Below are 15756 nucleotides of genomic sequence, written 5' to 3' on the forward strand. Positions count from 1 at the left end.
GTGATGGTTTCTGGAGACGATTGTTTTGGAGATAGGAGACCTATTTTAAATATCGTTAAGACAAACATTAATTATGCATGAGTAAAATTATAAGTTTGGAAGCTTCTTCACTTTCGTTGCAAAAAATGGTACTTCTAACGCCAATTATTAGATTCTACGATGTGCTACAATCACATAAATTTTAGAATGAATTCTGAAATGACTAATTAAAATACTGTAAGCTTGAAAACTTCGAGAAATAGTAAATTTAGTGGATTTAATGAAAGAATGTCGTGTAGAAGCTGGTATATAATTCTTTATAAGGAGTTTTTTTTCTTTCTGGAGTTTGATAAAACAAACCTAGATTGCCTGCGAAGCACGAAAATATATGTTTTCCTGTGGAGGATTAAATTATCGCGTGTGGATTGGCTATAAGCGATATCCTCGGAACCTGCAAGGCATGCACAAAATCCAAATCGATGTTATGCCGCGTGAGTGCAGCCTAAAATTAGAAGCATCCGCGATCAAACACAGCTAATCTGATTCTCGGAAAATTTCAAGTAACATTGCACGATTTTCGTACGACACATCATCTCGTTCTGACAGTTTTGTCGGAAAATTGTACGAGCGGGCAGCGTTTGACGTTACATAATTCTGCCTCCTGATATGATCCAACAAATTAAACTCGAAACATACTGCAGTCGGATTGCCTAAAACGTAGCATGAAAATAGCGTTCGCTTCTGCCTGTTGGTCACGATACGAGCAAGCACAGATTAGCTTCCGGTTTCTGTCTCGACCTCGAACATTTTCCACGAGGAAGAAACATCGACTCTCGAGTGGTGCACGCTTCATCTTCTCGTAAAATACGCGATTGTCGTTGTTGACGGATGACTGTCTGACCAGCAGTCCAAGCATAATATTGCGTTTACGTGAAAATCACATGACCGAGAGAAATTTTTAGAGGAGTGGGTGGTATGAGAGAAATTGGCTTTAAGAATCTTCCTATGAGGATGTAGCTAAAATTAATTTTTTTCAATTAATATTTTTTCTATTGTTTGAGCTACTCTTCAAATATTAAAATATGTACATTGTATAAACCCGAAAAAGTTGAACTGTCAAAGAATTTTATGTGAATCGATGTAGAATAGAAATTAAGCATTAGTTGTATTTTATAGGCGGTGTTTTATAATGTACACTATGATGGAATCTATACTGTTATTTCTTTTTATTCTTGAAGAAAAAATTGCTATTTTCAGGTAAAAGATGTTATTTTTCCATTTTCTTCGTTACGATAAGTTTCTCGTTTCCTTCCATTCGAAGCTTTCGTATAATTATATCAAGCTTACCTTCTTTTACTACTATATTCATTTTTTACAATTCCTTGCGATTTTATTATAATATTTCACTTCCTGCAATACCTGAAGGGCATAAATCATGCGTGCATTTTGTTCCAAGTGAATCTGTAGAAACAACCTCGATGTACTCAGAACATCATTAAATATAGTTATTAAATTCAATATAACGAAAATGAAGTACTTTCAGAGAAGATTCTAGTTTAAACAATCAAGAAATAAACCATTTAAAAATTCTACCGAAAAAACGGTGGAAAGTACAAAATACGGAGCGTCTTGTACAAGTGTGTGTGTTTAATATCGTTCCCTCTATTCGATCGTGCGTTCGTTTATGAAAAAACCAAATTTATTTGCGCCGTCCCGAGGAGTTTTAATTAACAATATCTCATTCTGCATCAGAAAGTATCTCATCGAAGCGATGGATTTATACGTTTCCTCTGCTCTATTTATTTGTTTGTAGTTTCAGCATCGCTATATATACTGCACACGACTGTCTAGAAAATGAAGTCGTTATAATTATAACAATACAACCGTGACCGAACAATTCGCACAATTATTTGCGTAACTTAACCGAGCTTTTGGAAGCAGTGTTCTCTGCGAGGCTCCTGCGTACATAGGAGCGTTGCCAGGACCCAAGGCCGATCTGCCTCCCCGACTAAAATCGTGATAAACACCCGTGAAAATCGTGAACACGATGAGTAATCTCGTCTCTGCTGGCCGTCTGCTTTTTTATATATTTTCCGCCGCTTATAGTTCATTTCCACGAAGACTGAAACATATAAAATATTCTAACGAATTTCGTGTGAAATGTCTTATCAATATTTCGAGAAACACATTTTCTTGCAAGTATCCGTTGCTCGTAATATACAGTGGCACGCAAAAGTCAGGTAAATGTTCACTTCATATGTACGTTAAAGAATTGTTGTATCAATGTGTCTTGTAATATTAGTAAGAATTTTAACGTTGGTATTATTAATGTTAATATCAAAGAAACACATAATTATAGAACTATTTTTCCAATGTGTTAGTTTATTTTAGTTGTCAATCTAGAAATTCTTTCAGATATCAATTTTGGAATATACATATGCGAAGCGAAATATTTATCTGATTAGACACTTTTACACATCATTGTATATTCGAGAACATATATCCCGCAGGAATAGAAGTTTGCATAACATTTTATAAACATGTTAAACACGAAAGGTAGCAGCTAAGATAGATATATGTTTGTTTATATAATTTTATATTTTTTAAATTCTAAATTGAACTGAAACAAGCTCGAAATATTTGGTATAGGAAAATTACTATTACTTAATACACGGTGAACAGGCAAAATCTAATATGAAATGTTATTATTCGCACGATGATTGGGTTTGGATTTTCCTCGCGTGATGATTTGTTTATTAAACGATGTTCATACGTCTATTGGTAGATTCAATCACATTATTTCAAGATCTCGTCATGCGTAGTTTATATTTGAAGAAAACAATGAAATTAGAAAAGAAATCGACGTTGTTCGTAAAAGTAGGTATCAACAAATTTAATGTGCGATTAATTAAAGTGATCTGGTTTTGTAATTACAGAAAAGAAATGAAAATCTTTTCCTAATGCATCTGGTTGATGTATAAAAAATTCAAACACCTCGGTATTAATATAGATTTTGATTTCATTACAATGCTGTATAGAATGTCTTAATTCAATCTTTTAATTTATTTTTTGATTTAATGCATTTTTTTGATATTTTTTGATTTTGAATGTGTAACAATAAATTATCTTTTGTTGTACATTTTGTATGAAAGAGAAATCAGCAGCTTAAATAGAAATTTCACATAGAGGAGTTTATTTTGTATTTTGCATAATGCGCATAAAACAATGACATAATTACACCAAAAATAAATGTGTAAATAAGGAATCATGTGCAATAATAGAAAGTTTGTCTAGGATTTTGCAAGAATTACTATTTATGATACATTTAAGACATTATTCGACAGTGTACGTACATCATATGCTTTCTATGTGTCTTCCAAGCATGTTTGTATTATCGTTGCCAATTTCGAGGTCAATTTTAAACGACATCATAAATAAATATTATTAATGTTGTTGGATGGTGTGCACAGTAATTTAATGATAATGATAGATCGGAATTCGGAGCAGTGGAACGATGCCATTGTTGGTTAGGCATGCGGGTATATGATTTTTAGAATGTCACAGTCGTCGACGTGAAAATGTTAGTCATCGGAGGACAGGTCTTAATTTATATTAGCGTTGTTTGAAAATATTTGTTGTTAATATTATACAATATCGCGGATGATAATTTCTTGAAGGAAATTTAGCAAAATGCTGCAGAATTTTTCAAAAATTTGCTTTTCGCGTCTTCTATGACAGTACGTTTGTATTAGTACATAACTGTGAACAATTTTAGGATATCAATTGATACTGCTTCTAGTTTCTAAACGATAATTCGTTGGTCGAAAATTTACGAGCAGGACGAGTTCAATTCTCAGACGAGATTTTACTTTCCAGACGAAGATATACGCGTAATAAAATAATATACATAAATGAATTATGTATGAAACGTAGAAAACATATGAATACTTTTTAATAACAATTTAGTTTGCAATACCACGAAATACTGTTTCACTCAAACTTAACAAATCAACAATCTTCTATTGTAGCATCTACCGACTACTATGTCTAAAGAAACTATGTTTAAAGAAAGATATACGCGTCCTTACTTTTCATTTTTAGTCGCTGGACAAATAAATCTCCCGTTTTTACAAATTTAAGTTTTGAAAAAGAAAGAGAGAAAACGTCTGATGAATAATACTTTGGGAAAATAACTGCTAGAGCAACGTTCTTAGTCGACCAACCTTGATGATTCACAACGATATACATACGCTCTATTACACGCTTTTTATATCTTTCACTTCGTTCTCTCTGTTCTAATGCTCTCAAAACACGCGTTTCGACAAACGTTCTCGTTTTAGGAGACATCGAAAACTTCCTAAACGAACCAAAGCCTATTCAGCGGTGGAAATTGTGGAAATTCCTCGCGTTTGATACACATGTTTCGAATTAAACATATTAATTTTGCCTATTAATATTTTTACCTAACTTATTAATATTTAATGGTGAAAAAACATTGTAGAATAGATAAGAAGTGGGTCGATGTTACACGTCCCTTCTATTTTGGTTTCAACTTCTGTATACACTTGGTGTTTTTCTTGGATGATTTTCTATGAGTTACAGATGTTTACTATGGTTGTATCGATGAGATAAGTAATCCTTTTCTGTTTGTCCTATACAGTTACACATGTCTGCTCTGTTATTTTAGATTAGTTACAACCATCGCACGAAATTTTCCAATTTCACTTGTATAGCTTACCTGTTGTAATTTAGAACAGACCTTGCTATATTCTAACATCCTGACATTTAAAATTTGTTACATTTAGTACGCAAAATTGATCCCTTTTATTCTTTGTATCCGATTTTCAATTCCTTTGTTATGGTTTATCTGTGCTATATCATTTTGAAGTGTAGGGAATATTTTGACATGAATATTCGAAGAGATCAATATCTTTTATCTGTATCAGTATTCATTACTGGTTATTTCGTTGTCTTCATAAAATTCAAAATATTCCGCATTCTCTTTCTATCTATTATTGCGGCTATGTTATCGCTTATGTTACAACGCAATAAATTATAGAATTCTAAGTGCATCGCCAAAGATCAAGCGTAGATTGCTATGTTATATAGAATTATTCAGTTTAAATCGCAATTTCTTGCGCAAAATTAAAGTTGTACGTTGTATTCACGGCAAAGTGCCATTCTAGCCTTATCCTTAATCATATGATGCAATGTACAATTTTTAGAAGAAATCTTGACATTGATATATTTATCATTGCACACGGTATACATATTTCCTGTACTATATTAAATTCATTGCATTTCGTATTTGCATTTTTTCTACCAAGTTGCTCCACTTTTTTCGGTAAATTCGATATTTCTCAATGATCGAATAATTAAAGATCCCTCTATCGTTTTTACTTAAAGAAATGTTCTTAAATATTATTGTAAAATAATATGAATCAGTCCATAACGTTATCGGATTATTGAACTACAAAGGATTTTTTAATTATTCGTTGTTATGCTCGCGAGGAGATTTGGAATTGTTATATGTAATAACAATTTTTTATAAATATTCTGTTAATTAAATAAAAAATAAAATATTCTGTTGTTTATAGTGTAAGATGTATTTATTATGATTATTGTAAAATGATATGAATCAGCCCATAACGTTATTGGATTATTGAACTACAAAGGATTTTTTAATTATTCGTTGTTATGCTCGCGAGGAGATTTGGAATTGTTATATGTAATAACAATTTTTTATAAATATTCTGTTAATTAAATAGAAAATAAAATATTCTGTTGTTTATAGTGTAAGATGTATTTATTATGATTATTGTAAAATGATATGAATCAGTCCATAACGTTATTGGATTATTGAACTACAAAGGATTTTTTAATTATTCGTTGTTATGCTCGCGAGGAAATTTGGAATTGTTATATGTAATAACAATTTTTTATAAATATTCTGTTAATTAAATAAAAAATAAAATATTCTGTTGTTTATAGTGTAAGATGTATTTATTATGATTATTGTAAAATGATATGAATCAGCCCATAACGTTATTGGATTATTGAACTACAAAGGATTTTTTAATTATTCGTTGTTATGTTCGCGAGGAAATTTGGAATTGTTATATGTAATAACAATTTTTTATAAATATTCTGTTAACATTGTTTATAGTATAAGATGTACGTACGTATGTAGTACATGATGTAATAATGAATTATATGAGACACTTCTTAGCTTTGTTTTATGATAGGATACCACACTCTTGGCGTAGATTGTGATTCACGTGTGACGAGTTACACTCGTGACGAGGTTTAATTTTGGTTCACAAACTCGAGGAATGATGAACACATGTTCCGTATAGTATATCGATGTTCTTCGTTCATTCAAGTGTTACAGTAGGAAACGTTATGAACTCTACTGTATGCACATACACGTGTAAGATGACTCATAAGTCAAGGGGTGGATTCGGTTAGAGAAAGATGAATAGAAACGAATATAAATAGAATTCTTTTATTAGAATACTTTTTAAATATACGAAAGTGGGCAAAGATCATCGGGCGATTCCCTAATGTCGTACCTTGACTTTCTAATCACAGAGTTATATAAAAATCAAATATTTGAAATTCAAACATCTTATTAATTTTCTGAAAGAGAAATTCAAAGATTGGCAAAATGATAAAATTGCCCTAGAAAGTAACCGATAATACGCAATTCATTAATAGTCCGCGAGTTTTTAGACATCTATAGAAAATTTGACGGTGATAAATTGCACATAATATGAAAAAGTATATAAAATATGCAAATTACAGTGCTCTTTGTAATACTTGTCAGATAAAAACATCTCTTTACCGGGGCTCTACCTTTTTAATCATCTTCTCAAAGATATGAATTTGCATAAAAATTCAATCTGTTCATTGGTAATAAACGCGAAATTAAATTACGCTTTACACAGCGTCAGACAAATATCTAAAATATAATGAAGACTGCACGATGGCAACATTCCTGGAGAAATGAACTCGAAGCAAGGGAAGGAATTTCTTGCACCGATGACAGTTTTCGTTTGTAGGGATGATTACTTTCAGAAAGGGAATGAGTTAGCTTATTGCGGGAGGGTAACGCTGTCAGACGTAAACGACTATTTCAAGTGGACGCATCGCGACGGCGAAAGACGCGTAGCCGAGGCCTCTGGAAATAGAAGAGTGACACAAGAGTGAAGGCCTGCGGCGTACGAGAGCCGCGAATGCACCGTAAAGTTGCTTATTTTAAATAGGAGCAACGTCGACGCGATCTGCCTGCTCTCACGAAGGCTCCGCCGATGGAAATAGCAGAGGCCATTTAATGAATTATCCGTTACGTTTGCGCGTGTTCGTTTCGAGATCGTAAACAGTGAATCGGGACCCTCCATTACCTTCCGCAATTCCAGCAAATCACGAGATCTTCCGGCTCTTTATTAATCCTTTGTAAGAACAAAGAATGTTTCCTTGAATGTTGATTATGAGAAAGATTGTTATGGAGTTAAAATGAATGATCTGTTTAGTGGGAATGAATGTAAATTTTGTTGCAGTGTTTGCTACTCAGAAACAATTAGTAACTTGATACTAATAGACTGAACCAATAGTGCGATACTTGTGACGAAATTGTAATGTTAACTTTTATTCAGATAATAATTGATTATTGATTATATGTATCCTCTCCAGTCGCGGGGAGACGCGATCGCGTTGAAGCGTGTAAATTCCCGTTACGATTATAACAATCGACACCACAAACAGGTTGATCCCCTTATTTCTTGTGGGATAATAGGGGTGTTTGTTGTGTAATAAAACTGTAATCAACAGTTCTATAATATATATATTTTCAATAACTTATAACACTTGATATTACGTCGTCTAAGTATATAATATTAACTATATATTTAACTTGACTATACGAAGATTGGAAGGACAGTAGATGACTGTTCTAAGGATAACACCTTGATTTGACTATACGAAGATTGGAAGAACAATAGATGACTGCTCTAAGGATAACACCTTAATTTGACTATACGAAGATTGGAAGAACAGTAGTAGACCCGTCTCGTACTATTAAGGAGGAAAGCTCCATGTGGGTGTGCCTTTTTGAACTAAGAACGCGTATTCGTTGTTCACACTTTTCGGTACAATCTATAACTGAAAATACTTATATGAATAGAGATTATGCTAAAAAGATTCGGTTTATGGTGGTTCCTTAGATTTATTACGGATCAGTGTAACGATGTGTAGGCCTTGGCGACCAGACCATGAGGGACGTCTCACGAACCATCTCGCGCGACATAACATTATGTAAAGTATATTTGGGCATGCATTAAAGAATGCTGCATAGTTTTAGTATCTAGAACAGGTTGTGATTTAACTGATTAAACGATGAATATCGTTTATATTTATTATTCGTTTTTTGTAATATTGTTTCTTATCTTGGATTGGAACGACATGTTATGCTTGTAGGATATTTTCATTAAGCTTATAAAATGTATTTTTTTATGCGAAATATTTTAATAGGTTTATCAATAAACGAGAGTTATTCAGGTGTTAAAAGTATTTAAACAATTCTTTTTTAGAATTGGAGAATATTCCTTTTTAAGCTTAGAAAAGCTTTTAGAATCAAACTTTCTGTTTACTGGAATAAATTGTTCATATTTAGAACGAACGATGAAACTAGCAAGTAAATGGAAGAAAGGAAACAATGGATAATACGATATACCGAATAAAATACTACCATCGAGAGTGATGTAATATGAATGTTCCTCTTAATGATCTAAAAGTAAATGCGGAGATAGGAAACAATGGGTAATGTAATACTGTGAATCCAATCTTATCATTAAAAGACAGGAATGATGTAATATGAATTGTCTCTTAAGGATCATGAATGGAAACTTAATTTTAAGTATCGAATAGACGTATTTCGAGATATGTCAGAAATTTATACGATTATTGCAATAATATTACAACTGATTATTAATTAAAATATTAAGAATTCTTCGTAAAAAATTTCAAGTAAAATCGTATTTTTCTTCTTTGCATAAAATTTGAACGTATGTGCTTCGTAGATAGTAGAATTAATTTGCATTAAACACAGCAAGAATATATTAAAATTGATGAGAAAACAAGGAGATAATATCATTTAACATTTTACTACTATGCTATTCTCAGGGATTTTGCATTTGGAAATTCTAATTAATATTCTATAATGTCATATTTCAATTTTTTGTCGAAATATATATCTGAATGATTATCCCAAACGTAACTTATCAGGATGTCGGAATGGATTCCAGATAACATAATTCAACGAGAATTCGTTTTTTCTACGTCAAAAAATAGCAATTGCTTAACTGTGCTCAATTAAGAATTTGAAAAATATCAAAATTTCTGGATCGTTACCTCGCTATCATAAATTCAGGTCGCGACAGTAGAACGATTCCACTTGTGGTCAGACGCAGCGGCAACTTTTAGAGCATGACGGATACCTTGAATGGCCTCGAATAACCTTGCACCACAGGTCGTTGCGCCGATATTTGATCTCACTACCACTAAACCATGAAAAGAAAACGATATCCCGCGGCTAAATATTCAAACAAGTTTCAAGTTACCTATATTTACGATATATTTAGAACTAACCGATGGTAACTTGAAATCATCGATTCTAAAATTGCATCGTAATGAGGTTAGACATTATTCACTATCAGGATGATCAATTTGTAACTTTTTATAGAAATACGACAGCCTCTATAGAAACATTTCCTTCTGGAATCCTTTAGCAAACCTAGACATCTCTTTGGAATTGATGATCCATAGATTCATCAAATTGAACATCCTCGTCTGTACGACCAGAACGTATCCGATTGCCTGCAAGACCTCAAACTTTCGTTCTTGATTAATGAAAACCGTTGTGTGCAAATGCTTTCGCTTTCGTTCGTCTCGCGACGATCCAAGAATTTCATCTCTGACGTCGCAATACGAAACGAACCATCCAATCGACTTTGACGAATTTTGAGAGTAAATTTAATCCACCTGCCCAGGAACAACAGTTTTACATGTTCGGCTGAAGATTCAATCTTCCGCGATATTCCCAAACAAACGCACAGTAACACGGATTAAAGGATAAAGAGATCGAAGAATCCCTTTGAGGTGCTTTATCGCACCAGAAGAAACAACGTCGCGAGTGCTTTCATGTCACAAGCTCGAGCTCACGGTTGGCACGCTAATTACGTAGCTGCGGTCCCTAACTACACTAGCAGCGTAACTCACAAAGAAGTGCTCATCCCAGTCGCATCGCGAGACACAAGCCAGCCATCAATCACAGTCACAGTATACCGCATCTGATGTTATCTTAGCGAGTCCCGGGAAAAGCGGTAGGACAAGGCCCGGATGTTCCGAACTTGTGCATCTGGCAAGTCTTTCGTGGCCATAAAAGCGGCTCCGGCTCTGTGCCATTTAAACCACGGTCGGAAGAGAGCGTTCCACGAGATCCATAGTCACGGTGATAATTAAGTCGCTTTATGATGCATCGTCGAGCGGGAACGATGAATCGTCCGCGAGGATGATAAACGAACACGCGGACGAGACACGCGGGTGAGTCTTCGAGACGCAGATAAAACGCGTTCTTAGAAATCTGGAAATGTCAGCGTAGCCCAACAAACGATGCTTATGATGAAATTATCGATTTTCAAGATTTCGTGGTTTCTACTGGGCTTGTCCTTTAGTTAAGTCCAAGAGAAAGATAAGAACATTGTTTATCGTTGTATTTGTCGTTTTTTTCGATAAGGCGAAGTTAAGCCCTATATTTATATTCACGAAGAACATAGGCAAAAATGGATCTTCGACTTCGTCTGTCTCATGTGCCAAATATACATATATTTTGGTCTTGCGAAAATTTGTGTTAATCATAAGAAACAAAGTAATTTGGAACCTTGGAAAAATCGCTCGAGAAAGAAGAAAAATTATTTATCCACCATTTGGTGTTTTCGTTAGCTGCACTTCTTATACCTCGAGAGCTAATCGATACTTGCATCCATATTTGTTAGGATTTTTCGTCTTTTTTGAAAGAAGCTACCGAAGCTTGCATTAAGTTTTTTGAAACAGTCTGTAAATAGCAAAAAATTAGCATAAAAGAAGTGGTGCTTAGATTATTTAATCAAATTAACAGCTCCTACATGGATAGATTGAGCTTAGGTTGGGATTAGGTTGGGGTTAGGATTTCAAATTGTTCTTCCATTTCGCTACGAGTTTTCGAACGGGTCAATAGAAAGGAACTCGTTTAGCCGAAAGGATTTATAGTCGTGGAATTCGTATTTTCTTCGTCGTCTCGTGTTCGTTGTCTTCGCAATCGAATTGTGTGAAAAATGAAGACGTGAATCGTTCCACCAAAGACGACAGAACCCCTCTACGTAATGGAGACTGGCAGGCATGCGTGGCTGAATGAGATAAATGGCGGCCAACGCGAGCTAACATTCACCTTCCGCGATGGAATCTCGCGGCCTACCGAATCCGTGCGCGGATATTATTTGCTGTGGCCAACGTTCCGCTGCTATTACGAGCTACCAGTGAATAGTTCAGGCTATTTCGTGCGACCGTTAATGAAGAACAGGCTTTGAAGTAGCGTCGTGGGACTGGAACGGTTTATAGAAGTTGTAGCTGCATTTAGAATTACTATTAATTCTTAGGCTGTGTAATAAAACGAGGGAGAATTTAGAATGTAAGATTTAGAAGATTATTATGAGGATCACGTGGGAAAAATATGACGAAACTGTCTCTGTTGATTTTTTCATTTTGACGCTAGTCCATGGTTGGAGCAGAGTATTTTAATATACTTGCGTAGGTACTTGGGAAGGAGGTTTGTTAAAACCAAAGATACGAGTCTTTTAGAAACTGTTTATATATCTACGAGGTTCCATAACAAGCGAATGACACGATGTTACGAATAAATAACATTTCTGAAATATTGAAAAAAGTTTGCAAAACAATATTTTGCAAATCCTTGGAATGTAAATTGTATTAGTAAAATGTTTCTGTCCTTAATGGGTTCAGTGGAAAGTAACAGGAGACGACATATGATATTGTTTCTTCGTGCTCCAAGTGTAATTCACGTATTTATATTGTCATATTTTGAGCAATAACTCGTTAATAAACAATAAATTGTGATTTATCGCAACCTTTAAACGTAAAGTTTAAGAGGCGTAGTCTTTGGGCGCCTGTGGATGGGCAATTCGCCAAACATCGCCATTTTCGTCGAGTTTTCGTAAAGTTTTGGATAAGAAATAGCATGTCGATTGATATGGAGACTACACACATGTTCCGGTCTTGCATTTATGTAAGTCCTAGCAGTGGTTTATATTATTAGCCACAAAGTTCTTTTAACATAGCAAGAGACTACCGTGAATAATTCATGATTTATAACGCGTTATTTAAAATGTAAATGAAGGAAGTAAAACGCAATTGGGTTATGCAGCTAATGCTATTTTACGGTATACGTGTAAAGTGGTAAAGTATTTTAGATATTTCATAAATAGTATAAATAATTCGATACAATTTCCTACATACTTATGTACGTATAAAAATAATATTATCTAATGTAATATTCGCCTGTAATGTTTATTTCAAATATAAATATGAAAATATCTGTTCGTTCCATGATCGATGCATTGCAATGGCAAGAACACCTTCCATAAATTGAAGAATATCTTGCACCAGTGCATGAATATTTTTCATATTGTTGGATCAATTTAGTTGGAAGCGTCGAGTAAAGTTTTCAGCAAAAGAGAAATTAGAAATTAAAATTTTACTGCGATAGTTTCTATACATTGAAGCAGTTGAACTCCTAAGAAGCATGAATAATTCTAGGAACGCCCCAGAAACAAAATAGTATCCGTGCTTTTGTGTTATTACATTTCCAGCGAAGAGATAGTTGGGCAATGGTCGTAAACGGTTTAGTGAAATATAATGCTTCAAGTACTAAAACGCATACAACTTGGCTCTTTTCCACTCTACCGTTTAAGTATCTACTTAATTATAATGTAAATTAATATTTCAATAAAGGCCATCGTATAAGACACAAGGTACGTCGTTTATTCTTATCGTTGTTATTTAAATATTCTGAACTTTGAAATAATATCTGCCATCAACCAAACGCAACATACTTACAAAGATGTGAGAAGCTTCATTTATTCTTATTGTTCATTCATTCTTCGTTTATTTGTTATTTACATATTCCAAAGAACCAAGGCAATGCCCAAAGCTAAAAGGTACATTCACACACTATGTTGGAAAATTTATTTTCAAATTTTTCTGTTTCAGCTTACGATATAGCTTGTAATAAATTGTAGCTTCTAATAAAGATGAACGAAATCATATTTGCAAAAGTGCCATAAAATATAATTCATTACGCATTACGATGTGATACATTGCAACTGACAAGTAAACATCGTTATGTTTGAAAGGAAAAGATAAATCGAAAGCTTTTGTTTGATGATGAAAAATGGAAATCTCCTTATAGTGTGCACCGATTTTTCCAGCGGTGACGTGCACTTGTTAGCAAATTTTCTGCATTGACAACGACGGATGTTACTTCTCATTTGTCACCGGTTCTGAGGTATTTTGGCGATGGCCTACAAACTTTCAGCGAGATGCACGTGCTTGGAACTTAAATGTTCATTGCGATCTGTAAGCTCCGTCAGCTGCCTACAGTATTTTAAGACGAAAGCCTCTTCAAAAGATGCGAATCGTTTCTTCCAGACTGTTGTATATAAAACGAAATTATTCAACGTGAAAAATGTTCATCCATTGTTCAAATTTAATGTGGGCAGAAGTTATTTAACTTAATAAGTGATGCTATATACGATGCTTCAAAACTGATGTAAACATATTTATGTTTAGATATCATAGTATTTTTTACAAAAGAAATCTACAGATATTCAGAATTCATCCTTTGTACCAAGTAGAATCGTTTTAAAATTACTTGAAAGATCCTGACAAAATTATTTAGACATTTTTCCAATAGTCGAATTTCGAAGTTTATCGAAGAAAAAGAAACAAAAATAATGAGATAAATCCTTAAAACACAGGCAAAGAATTAATTTTCATTCGCGTTATAAATCTTACGAGAGGGAGAGTAGCCATTCCAGAAAAATAAAGTTTACGATTGAGAAAACGATATTGCGGTTATAATTCTTTTATTTGCCGTTACCTGAAATACGTAATCTTCTATGCTGTTACGGTTCGCTTTTAAACGCGAGAATTATTGCTGCACCGTTTATTTGTCTGCTTTAGACTGTTTATATCACAGATTAGACTTCGGCAATTTTCTGAGCAAATGTACACACGCAAATTGTAGATGCCTCTCCTTAGAATTTGAACTGCGAATATTTCAATAATTTCATATCTAGTTCTCCTTTCGATTTTTCCCTTCAATTTTATATTAAGCATTTTTCTAAAATGTAAAAGACCTTCTCCGTCGTTGAGACAGCAACGAGATTGAAATAAACAAATTCGATGATCGCAACACGTTTAAAAGTCATCGTACGGTTTCGTCCAAGTCTACGATTAGCGCAACGCCATACCAAATCCTGCGTCTTAGTAGAATCTAAAATAGAATCTCGCAAAAATCATCACGCGAAATCTCAACGTCTATCCGAGTACCCGTCAAACGAATTCGCCTCTCGGTTCCTCGTCGAAAAAACAGCGAGAACAGCACGTGCGCGATTTTCCGCGTCAAAGTACACGACATCTGGCACAGAATTCGTGCAGAAATAACGCGAGAGAAATGAAGAGAAAGAAGCAACGTGTATTACGCAACCGAGCTTACATATGTAAGTATGGTTGCGTGATTTTTTCGCCACGAAACGCAGGAGCAAGTTTCGCTGTTCGCTCGAACAGTATGAAGCAGGAGCCAGGAAGAAGGCGGATCCTTTTACCATGACAAATCGTTGGTAGAGATAGATTGCTAGAAACTCGTTAATTCGACATCGGTACAAAGTTTCGGCCCGTTGGCATGTAAATATACCTGGCACGTATTCTTTGGCGCTCGTCTTTGCGAGCGTTTCGCTTTTCTTCCAGTCGACGCGATTAAAATCCCATTTAACACGTTTCGCGTCTCAGAAGAAATTTAGACGGAATTTTGAACGAAAAACAAGAATATATGGCGTAATTTTTGGAAGATGAACCTCGTTTTGGACAACTTTTATGTTCGAATATTTTGAAGTCTCAAACATAAAAATTTTATTCAGACGAAAGGTTTCAGATTCCAAGATTCTTTTATTGTATCGGCTAATCTAAAAGATTAATATAGCAGAGATGCATTTCGAATACTTACGCGGATTTATCATACAAGAAATAGATGACTTTGATGAATCTATGCCGATTCATTACAGAACGCTGTGCCAAACTACAAATTTATCGTTGAACAAGCGTAGGCACTAACGATAAGCTTCAGAAGCGAACTAACTTTTTATCAACAGTTCGATTAATCGTCTCGCTTCGATAGAGAGTAAAATATTAATGTTGCACTATACTACGACAAATTTGATAAATTACAGTTTTAAATTACTTGTACTTTTATGAAGAATTTTTGCAAAAATAAAGTTTCTATGGAATTTTATAATTATAAAATTTAGAAACTTTTATCGACGATGCGATCCATTTGCATAAATACATAACGGTTTTCAACGAATGCAATAGGTCTGTTTAGAATTGCAGATATCTTCAGCGCCAGGGTGCAGTCATGCATGATGCTAGCTGATTCGAAATAATTTACAC

General features: G+C 34.2%; 1 protein-coding gene across 9 annotated transcripts in view; it reads left to right on the forward strand.

Annotated features, from left to right (window-relative positions):
* Positions 1 to 15756, forward strand: part of LOC132906581 (tropomodulin) — a 121539-nt gene that overhangs the window by 36131 nt on the left and 69652 nt on the right. The window lies entirely within an intron of this gene.

This window comes from Bombus pascuorum, chromosome 4 (assembly GCF_905332965.1).
Source record: "Bombus pascuorum chromosome 4, iyBomPasc1.1, whole genome shotgun sequence".
In the NCBI taxonomy this organism is placed as follows: Eukaryota; Metazoa; Arthropoda; class Insecta; order Hymenoptera; family Apidae; genus Bombus; species Bombus pascuorum.